This window comes from Euprymna scolopes, chromosome 27 (genome assembly GCF_053919585.1).
Source record: "Euprymna scolopes isolate OS-2025 chromosome 27, ASM5391958v1, whole genome shotgun sequence".
Classification (NCBI taxonomy): domain Eukaryota; kingdom Metazoa; phylum Mollusca; class Cephalopoda; order Sepiida; family Sepiolidae; genus Euprymna; species Euprymna scolopes.
The window spans coordinates 31,297,255-31,309,754 of NC_136508.1; the positions used below are offsets into that span (position 1 = coordinate 31,297,255).

Genomic DNA, 12,500 nt, shown 5'->3' on the forward strand with positions numbered 1-12,500 from the left:
GTTTAACCATCGTTTTAATGTCACCAAAAGGACACAAAAATTGACCACGTGTGAGTTTAACCACTACTTTTGTTTCTTGATACCTTGAACGACCCCTTCCAACATTTTGACCCCCTTTTGTTGCTGTGTGTTGATTTGTACCTAAAAAGACACATGTATATACACATGAAAATACAGGCAAGCACATACACACCCACACACATACATGCGCATACACACGCATATATATATAAATATATATATATATATATATATATATTTATGTGCATGTCCGTGTGATGTGTGTATATACGAGTTTAATACAGACGAGCGCGAAGCAACAGCGCGTTAGATACAGAGAGGAGAATGTATAAGCCCTTTGGAGGTAGTACCACAGAGGTAGAAGACCATAATATAAGTGTGTATATGATATCTAAACAATTATAAAAATCTGGAACAAAGATGAATATACAATCTTAACACTGACACTGACATTGAGAATATACGTATATCTGACATATCTGTACGTATATATGTAAGTAAAAACATGTATATATATACATGTAACTTTATATATATATATATATATATGCATGTTTCTGTGCATATATATGGTTGTATATATATATATATATATATATATATATATATATATATATATATATGCAAATACTACTAAAATAAATGAGGAAAAATAAGTAATTCATCACACAGTTGTTTTAATATCAAGTAATTCTAAATATGGTGTCTCGTCGAATTTATTTAATTATTCGTATATATGTTAACATATATGCATGGACCTGCGCGCGTGTGTGAAATGTAATAATGTAGCATGAGATATATGAATATATATATATATATATATGTATATGTATGTATGTATGTATATATACATATATATATATATGTATATATATACTAAATGAATTATATTATTCCTCATGCTGTACATATCTGCTCGTTGTATACATTTAGTCTTTGAGAATGCATCCTGCCAGTTATAGGTAGATATGTCAACACATACATACATACATACATACATACATATATATATATATATATATATATATATATATATATATATATATATGGGTATGTGTGTGTGTGTTTGTGTATTCGCGGGCGCGTGTGTGCGCGTATGTGCTTATCAATGCTATTGAACATATCTGTCTGACACTGAATTAAGTACCAAAGGAAACATCCGATTTATTATTCGATGTCCGTCTTGCAAACACGTAATCCATCGAAATTACCGGAGATAATTATGGGTATCTGCGACGTCTGTATTACACTAAAGTTGCTTTAGAATGATCCACGCAACGAGTGTCTATATTTCTACGATGATCTCTTCGCTCTGTCAGTATTTCCTTCTAACGAAGTCTACTAGAAAAAACCAGGAGTTTAGACTTGGCTTCTCGAAGATACAAACCATACATTTTGCATTATGAATGTATATCATGTGTATATTGTATTCAATATCTGATGTAATTTTATTGGTATATATATATATATATATATATATATATATATATATATATATATATATATATATATATATATATACTGAGTAATATTTTTTGCTGTATTATAAGGAGAAATTCCGAAGATAGGAACGTAATTTTTATAGTGTTATTTACAGAAGGCGTTCATGAGATTTGTCATCCGTACCGTCGGTTTAACGCCTGATAATATGAATACTTAAAACTGTCCCATATTACAAAGTTTAAAACCGACGGTTGCGATGAATTATCTCATCGAATCTATCTGTAAATAAATACACACACACACACATATACACATATACATATATATATATATATATATATATTTATATATATATGTGTGTGTATATGGGATGATACATAAGGAATCATATAAAAACATATAATAACATGAGTAAGATATATATATATATATATAAAGAGAGAGAGAGAGAGAGAGAGAGAGGGGGGAGAAAGAGAGAAAGATAGAGGGGAAGAGAGAGAAATAGATTGGAGGGGGAGGGCAGAAAAAACTTTGCACAATACGCCCATACATATATGCATATATAAGCATTCACATATGTTACATATATTTGTGTGTGTATATGTGTATATATGTGTGCGTACTCGATTTAGTGTATGTGTTCAACAATATACGTCTTTATATGTATTTCAAGTCAGTTGTGCGTACGCATAGTCCTATGGATATTAGCTCGCAACATATTTAATACACGCATAAAAAATTAAAACATCTTAACGACTACAACACACACCTATTTATATAGGTGTGCGAAACTGTCAATTTGGTCATGTAAGTTTGCATGAAATGAAAATCTGCTCACACTCTAGCAAATACTTACACTATGGCGCTGGCATATATTAATATACAAGCATAATCTCATATGTACATTTCACCGTGACTTCACAGTATGATTGTGCAAAAATAAAAATATCTCAAATTAATACAATTATCAAAGATTTTTTACACGTACAATATATATAATTATATATTATATACACATATACGTTTTATATCTATGTATATATCTCTCTCTCTATATATATACTTATTTTTATATATATATATATATATATATATATATATATATATATATATGACTGTATGTATATGAAATATGCATATCAAATATATTTATATTTTATGGAATAATATTTTCGCGCCTGTACATATTATCAAAATAAAAATTTCATGATGTTGAATTTTTATTACAAAAACTAGGTACGGAATATAACACGGTTTTTATAGGGTAAACAAACGTATATAATGACACTTGTAAAAAATTAACTCACACACACCTATATGTATCTATATAAACGATATATATATATATATATGATATATATATATGAAATCTTAGAACTGCTATATAAACGAAATATATATATATATATATATATATATATATATATATATATGAAATCTTAGAACTGCACGCCTGTGGAACTCTGTTCGATCTGTCTGCTTCCCACCTGACTACAACTTGGATGTCTTCAAGTCCAACGTAAACAAATTCCTAATGAACCGCCCCCTTAAGTAAATACTTCATCAAACCTCCACACTAACGTACTGTACTTGCAATAATCCTTATCCCTGAGTGGCTTCCGGGCCTTGATAAGTGGTGACCACCGTGTAAACAAAATTTATATACATGTATATGGCTATATAATTGTATATATATATATATATATATAACAGAATAATTGTAAGTATACATATATATATGTATATAAATATATATATATATATATAATTTAATGACTATTGCATACAGCTATGTCCATGTTATTAGGGCTTTAATATTGATTACGCGCATAGTCTACTATATGTGAGATTAACACCACATATATACATATATGCACATTGGTATATATTTCCTTATAGTCAGAAACATACATATACACTTACAAGAAGATATATGTAAGTGTCTATCTGAGACTATGCTTGTTGATCTCTATCTGCTGTAATTCTCTTATTTTCGATCGTCATTTAAATGATGAATAACAAGTAAATATACATAAAATCGAATATATAAAACTAAAGTAAATATACATACAAATAAAGTAAATATACATAAAAATAAAGTAAATATACATAAAATCGAATATATATATATGTGTGTGTGTGTGTGTGTGTGTGTGTGTGCCAAGGTTACATTCACATACGTAACCAAATATACTTGGATTAGTATTTATATAGGTATTTACGAATGTGTTTAAGGATGTATCTGCTAGATATACATGCTCTGAAAGATATATATATATATATATATATATATATATATATATACATATATAGATATAGATATATATAAACTATATATATAAGTATATATGTTTATATATCTCTGTATTATATATGTATGCATATTTATACATGTATATATACATATATATATATATATATATATATATATACATGTCTATATATGTGCGTGTGTGTAGATGGGTCGCTTAAGCTAGCTTTACAAAACTCAATATCTTTATATATATATATATATATATATATATATATATATAAGTATATATATGTGGAAATATGTATATATATATACATATATACATATATATATATATATATATATATATATATATATATATATATATTCCCAGACACATAAATGGTGTTACGCGTGTATGATTAGGCGCAAGTAATGTATGAGTGTAGAATACAAATGTGTAGTACCAAAAATACCTATGTACTATATTAACCCTTAATACATACGTATTAATATATATATGCATAATTATATATACATATATATATATATATATATATATATATATATATATATATATATATACATACATATATATTCAGTAGAAGCTCGGACCCAGCATTAAAAACTCCTAATACAAAACAGTACCATATAAAATACACATGTATATAATTGAATAACATTATAAATAACACCGTAAGGCTTGGCAAATACCGTAACACGCATAGTAAGGAAAATATTTTAGAACTCGGTATGTTTTATATGAATAAACTCGCTTTTTCTCATTTAGCTCTGCAGGGGAAACTTGTCATTTCGATTAGAACAAAATAGTTAATATATACATACATATAAAGACACATGTGTATTGATATAAATATATATATATATATATATATATATATATTTATATAGAAAAATAAAAAGGAATAAATCGTTCCATTACACACACATATATATATATATATATATATATATATATATATATATATATATACGTATATATGTGAGTGTGTATGTGTGTGTAGATGTATATATATATATATATATATATGATTTTCTATATGTATATATATATGTACATATATTTTGTTTGTAATTTCTTATCGAATTGTTGCTTGCAAGATTATTTGTCTCTCATCTATTTGTCAAGTGACCATTTTGTTTGTTTTTCCGTTGCTTTTTGCTTCATTCATTTTTCTCTATCTTCAGGAGAAGGCAAAATTGTTTCGGGGTCGATAGCAATTTACTATTTTCCCGATTTTTATGTAAAGCTGTCCTTTCTTGCATGAAAGTGAAAGTGAGAGAGAGAGAGAGAGAAAGAGAGAGAGAGAGAGAGAGAAAAGAGAGCCAGAGTGTCAGAAAGAGAGGAGGCAGAGAAGGAGCATAAAGTTATAGATGCATCGAAGCTAGCGTTACAAATTGCTGGCAAATTCAACCGTCGAAATCCATTACGTCGTCAAGATACCAAACATTTCTCCTACTAATATTAATTCAGTTAAAATGATAATATGCTATAACATATATACACACATACATACACACAAAGAATAACACATGCTCATAATAACACATACACACATGCATGAGAACATAGGCACATATTTATAATAACACATACACATGCATACACAACAAAACATTAACCTAAGGGAAAGCACAAACACGAACTTTATAATAGTTTGCCACCATGTAAAACCAGCACACACACACACACATATATATATATATATATATATATATATATATATATATATATATGTATGTATGTATGTATATATATATATATACATTTAATTTTTTTACTATGACAATTAAATAATTAAATACCTATGCAAACATTAGTATTTTAAACTCATAGCAATATATGCCGAGTTCCTAGTTCCAGTTGTATAGCGCCTGGTGATCGGAGTTTGATGTATTTGAGCAATAGAGTCAGGTTACTAGCAGTTTATAGCGATGCGAGATAAGCGCAAGTTTTTGAATAACGCAAAGTGAAAAGCCACTTGCCAACACGCGACGATAAATGCATCTTATACTCCGTTATTCTCTTACCTCGACAAAGTGCCTTCATTACATTTATCTCCTAAGTCTCGCCTTCTCTGTTCATATATATATATATATATATATATATATATATATATATATACATATATATATATATGTATATTTGTTTATATATGCGTAAGCGAAAGAAAAACTAAAGACAAAATTAGCATAGATACATTCGTCTATGTAAGCTTCTATACATGACTCTATTAATATACTTTTGCGTTCTATCGAGTCTATACATGAACATCGTATATTAACTGTATATACACATCATCGCACGCACAAGCATATATATACACACACACATATATATATATATATATATATATATATATATATATGTGTGTGTGTGTGTGTGTGTGTGTGTGTGTGTGTGTGTGTGTGTGTGTGCCTGTGTTTGGTTATTGTGCATGTGTATATAAATGTATACGTATATGTGCAATGTGTAATTATTTCAACTTTCTTATAGCAATCCATAATATATATATATATATATATATATATATATATATATATATATATATATATATAAATATATATATATATATATATATATATAGTACATTATGGATTGCTATAAGAAAGTTGAAATAATTACACATTGACCATATACGTATACATTTATAGACACACACACACACACACACACACATATATATATATATATATATATATATATATATATATATATATACGTGTGTATATATATGCACGTGCATATAGATATATATACATAATTTGGTTTCATTATTGCCTATCCATCGCAGATAAAATGGCGTAAACATATAATAATTTTATTAAAAATAATAATAATAATAATAATAATAATAATAATAATAATAATAAGCATGAGGATAATAATAATAATAATAATAATAATAATAATAATAATAATAATAATAATAACAACAACAACGTATGTATAATGGTTACTAAGCTAGAAATCAGGTTTCGAATCTTAGTCTTGTAATGTAGCTTCGACTTTTTTTCTCTCGCCTTCTCTCTATCATATATCATTTTTCCTCCTCGTTCGCTCTCTCTATCTTTTTCGGTCTCCGTATATTTTGTATGCATATATATATATATATATATATATATATATATATATATATATATATATATATATATATATATATATTTATATATATACATGTATGTATGTATGTATGTATGTATGTGTGTGTGCGCGCGCGTCGTGCGTGAGTGTAAGAAAACTAGTTTAATAATACATTAGTTGTAGTGAAACCGTTGTGTTTCCTTCCAGAGGGAAATCATCAGACGACTGAGGAGTGTGTGCTGCACAGAGTGGATGCTATTTATAAGATAATAGATGGTTTATTTAAATGTTATCAGTAGATGCCCCGCTGTTAGTTCAGATTGAACGAGGCGGCGAAGTGCAATAGGAGAGCATGCGCTTGTTGAACGTTTCTCTTTAAGCAAACCATTTCTCTGCCTCAGCAGAGGAAGATATAATTCGATGCGGCTTTTACATGCAATATAAAGCAATAACCAATCGAAAGTTAGTTAACTCTTACTGCGCTCGATAAGACGTTGGTTTGTAAGACAAAAACGTTTACATACCTGTGACCAACTTGCATGGTACTCATTTATAAGTAAAACATAATACATATTGAATGTTTTTAAAGCAAAGCGCGATAAAGATTGTTTATTAAATTTGGGACTAAAAATAACTAAAAGACAAGCACGTCAGTTCTAGAATCCGAGAAAAAGGTTATTTAAATTAGAAATAGAAAGAAAACACATGGAATCCAATCATATAAACATAATTTTGAGAGTCGTATCAAGTTAAAATGCAACATGTGTTCTATAGATTACTTGACAAATTTAAATATGGTGTTCATTGCTATTGGCTTCGAATTATTTTATTGTTTTTTTTTTGGTTTTTTTTACGGCATATCAATCTTTTCCAGTTTATTTAATGCTGAATCCAGTGATTTTGAAGAACAATTTTTCATAGTGTATATTTGTTTTTTTTTAAGTCAGTTTCTACTTAACCCATAGTTGCTACCCTAATAGGTAATACCACAATCAGAGTGGGCCTGGGAGCAATGAAAATTAAAGGGTGGCTCCACACTCCCCAAAGCCCGCAAGCTGGGGCCTCACCATTGGATATAGTTTAAGGTCATATCGCGGACCGAATTATTTTATTATGTGTATATCAAGATACTTGTAATTTAACGATAAATATATTAGATGACAATACTCACGCATGTCGGTGGGTGTTATCATGATGTATGTCTTGTTACAGTAGTATATATATATATATATATATATATATATATATATATATATATATATATATATATATATATATATATATATATATATATAGGTTAGTGCTTATTGGAACGAAGCCCAGCAAAGTGCTCGATTAAATTAAAAAACAATTCAATCATATAACTGAATTTTATAACTTTACAGGTATCCAAAAAAAAAATCATCGGTATCCTATGGTTCAAATCCAATATAGCGGGATCAGTTAAGATATAAAACATGCTGACAGGACTACTATTTCTTTTCCATGAAATGGTCCCCTACACCCGATTTGAAACGGTAGTACCAGTGTTTTACTGAGTGTTTTCTCACACACACTTATATATACACACATACACACACAAAAACACACACACACATATATATATATACATATATATACATACATATATACATATATATATATATATATATATATATATATATATATTACTAAAAAACAGTACCTCTGTAATATTACATTACTATCGTGGAACGCCTCTAGCGTTCATCTTATTGCTGAATTATTTGTTTCTTGTTCCAATCAAGCAGTTCAACAAAGATCGCTTAGAAGCATGGCAGGTTGATAAAAAAAACAAGTTTATTTAAACATGTAAATTATTTAAGTACATTTCTCTTGTAAAATGCATTGATTATTTAAAAATAATTCTCTTTCGAATTTCATGAAATGAATCTTCCAATGGATTACAACTAAAGTGCGTTTAGTCTGTTGAAATGAAACGTTAACCATTTTTTAAGGTTCCTTTTTTTTTAATTCATTCATTTCCTTAAGAAAATCCCATTAGAAACTTACGTAAGAAGCAAGCAAAAAAAAAAAAAATAGAAATTAAAATGTATGTCGTTTAATCCATAGGTTTATGTACTTGCTCGAATAGTAATCGATTACAACTGTTAATTAAGAGTTATATGATCGAAAATTATTCGGTAAAACGTTTTGTATTTCCTTCATTCAACTCTATATTGAGGTACATGTTGCAGTCATCTATTTCATGACATACAGAACGTCGCAATTACTCACAGAGAGGCTTTATCTTGGTATAATATCGCACAGTCAGACTGAAAATTGCTAAATCATTTTTATATAAAACTCTGCATATATATATATATATATATATATATATATATATATATATATATATATTATTATTATTATTATTATTATTATTATTATTTGTTGTTGTTGTTGTATTCAAATGCAATTTTATAAGGAGATATAATATCTTATGCGACACTATTCTCCATTTACATCAACAGTTTTCAATGCAAAATCTATCTAATAAGTTGTGCAAATTAAAAAGAAAAAAGAAAATTGAAAATCCGTTTATTTCTCCCTTTAGGCTTTTCTTCTACGTTATTTTTCCTTGTTTTCTTTCTTCTTTCTTCCTTACTCCTCCTCTCCTTCTCTCACTCTTATTTCATTCTCTCTCAATTATCCGATAAATAACATCGCTGATAATGATATCTTTTTTTATTATAATAGCTTATTTTTATAGTTTTACTCATTCGCATTTTTTTTTTTATCCTGAACTGATAATTACCAGAAATGCAAAAATGAAAAAAGGGCCATTGAGATCATTAGTGAGATAACACTAAATTGAGTGGTTACAAAAGACGAGAACTCTTCACCGTAAGGATGGGGCACTTTGTGATTCGTTCGAAAGTGTTGACTTATTAGAAAGATTTCAATTCATATTTCCTAAAACATAACTCGATTCCGAAAGTGCTGATTCAGAGCAGAGTATAAAATCTATTCTGATGATGCATTTAATCTTTTTCTGTCTTCGGTCACAGGATTTACTATCATTATAGACTGAGGCAACGTGTATTTGTGTGCCAATAAAGCGTGCCACATTTTGAAGAACTAGAGTAACCCCTTTACTACACACATGATAAATAGACGGTCTTGTGTCTAACTCTGTCCTCGTGCTGAGACAAATAAATAAGAATTAAATCTAAAACACGAACAATATTTAACGTGTATTTTCTGTGTTTTTTTTTACATAGACTTAACCATTTATCAAGCCCAGAGACCACTCACACGTAAGGGTAAAGAGTGTACAGCAGACAATTGGACAATATAGTAATCGTTAGTAATGGAAATTCGGTAAATTTGTTAACTTAAATGGAACGGCTCATCAAGAACTTGATTTGCATTAGACTTGAAGACAACTATATTGTTGTCAGCTGGAAAGCAGGAAAACGGAACACAATTACACAGAAAGAAGTTTTGTTCATGGAATCTACGTTTATGTTTAGGCACAGATAAAGAGTGGGGGAAATATTGATAGTGTTTTCAGCTAGACGAGTGTTTCTTGTGAAAGTTTGGCGAGGGGAGACCATAGATTGAAGCGCAGTCAAGCAATTTTCTTTATTTTCTGTAAAGAAAATATAAAGAGAAAAACAAGAAAAATATCGGGGAAACCAATGCCACCAATAGAAAATTCTGATTCATACGACGTGATCATGAGTACAATGCTAAGCATATACATAGTTACTGGATGCTCATAAAGTTAGTATATATAATATCCAATGCTACTACATAGCATATTAATTATTATAGCAAGAATATTTGTACGCTGTCTCATTTGCTACGTTTTTCATGGACTCTTCACAATTAGATTGGAAAATACCTAAATATGTAAAAATCTTTGACATGTCGGTGTAAGTCAGCAATTTGCATGATACACTAACAGAAAGAACCGACGTTGCCTGGAATTAAATGACAATTGCGATTATAAACGTAACAATCTAAATTAGAGTCGACGGTTTAAATTTTATAAACAAGATATACGTATTTGTAGTGCAGCAATACGTATATACCAGTTGGTTAATAGACAGGGTATTTGGAGATATTCTCTAGCTAGATGTTAACAAAACTTGCAGAACACTCCTAATTTTTATTATTTATACATATGATATGATTTTCATCAATATATATATATATATATATATATATATATATATATATATATATATATATAGTTTTAAAGATGGTTCGACCCTTATAGTTTCCTAAGGTTAGAAACACACAGATTCTGGTCCATTTCCAGCGTCTTCCTCGTGGAAATCCTTATTTGTGATTTAAATATCATAGAGAATTGCGATCCATTTCTATTCCTTTCGTTGATAAATTTTCATGATAATACATTTTTCGATTTTAATGTTAATTTTTTAATCGGTCCTTCTATATGGAACACAATTATCACTCAGACATACAGACATACGTTGGGGATACACACAAACACACACACAAACACACACACAGACATATATATATATATATTCAGACATATATATATATTCAGACATATATATATATATATATTCAGACATATATATATATATATTCAGACATATATATATATATATATATATATATATATATATATATATATATATATATATATGCTGATGTCTTATGATTTATAAAGTCCGAAAAGATAAGGGTTATACATACCGACATACACAGAGAGTGTGACAATTATTTACAAAGATAGATCGATACAAAATTAACACCGAACTTCAAACCCAGCTGGTTCTAACCTGCTGGAAACTAGCTCCTTTGTATTGAATTTTTCCGAACGAAATTTTGCTCATAGAAGTTCAATTTAGTTTTATGTAAACAGGGGAAAAAGGTAAAACGATTTAGAAACATTTATGCTGTAATACAAGTATAACCATTGATTAGAACTCATTGTAGCACACGTCATAAATATAGTTATATCTGTCTTACGACAGATAAATATTAAATTCTTAAAGAAAACTGTTCCGAACAGATTTATGCCCCTAACTAAGATTAAAATGATGGTATGATAAAAGTAACTATTATACTAGAATTCATTTCATCAGTTATAATGAAAATCTACAATATTATTTGATTTTACAGCATAATAACTTTTCACTTTGAAACACCGGTTCTCGTCACATCACTGAAGTTAAGCAACGCTGAGTCTAGCTAGTACCTGATGGTTTTCCATTTGAGATTTCTAGGCGCTGTATATGCTTTCCGCTTATCTCGGCATTGTTTCCAGCCCTGAACCTCCTCTTGCCACTAGTATTTAACAATATCGACTCAGGAGAGATGTGGCTTGTTATTTCACAACTCTTGCCCCAAAAATTTCACACGCAGGTAGCATTACAGTGGGTGCCCATAATCTGTCGGAAGCTACTATTTTATTCTAAACACTGTCAAATATCAAAGAACCTCTTCTTTAAAACACATTGAAAAAAAAAACTAAATTTAAAAAAAATGTACGTAATTCGTGTCTTTAATTTTGTCGATCAAATCGAATATTTCATAATTTGCAAATTATAAACACAAACCTTTAATTTGTTGAATATTTATTAATTAACTTTTATTATTTTTAATTTATACAAAAAGTCGAATGGTCTGAATTTTCACGCAGGTTTCCCCTATTTTGTTCGTAGCTTCTTTTGAAGCTAAATTCTAAAATATATA

General features: G+C 28.6%; 1 protein-coding gene across 1 annotated transcript in view; it reads left to right on the plus strand.

The window, feature by feature from the left end:
• Positions 1-12,500, plus strand: part of LOC145248803 (uncharacterized) — a 2,668,808-nt gene that overhangs the window by 280 nt on the left and 2,656,028 nt on the right. The window contains exon 1 of the mRNA XM_080110455.1: positions 1-50. This exon is cut by the window's left edge and continues 280 nt beyond it. The gene's annotated coding sequence lies outside the window, so the exon portion shown is untranslated. The remainder of the gene's footprint in view (positions 51-12,500) is intronic.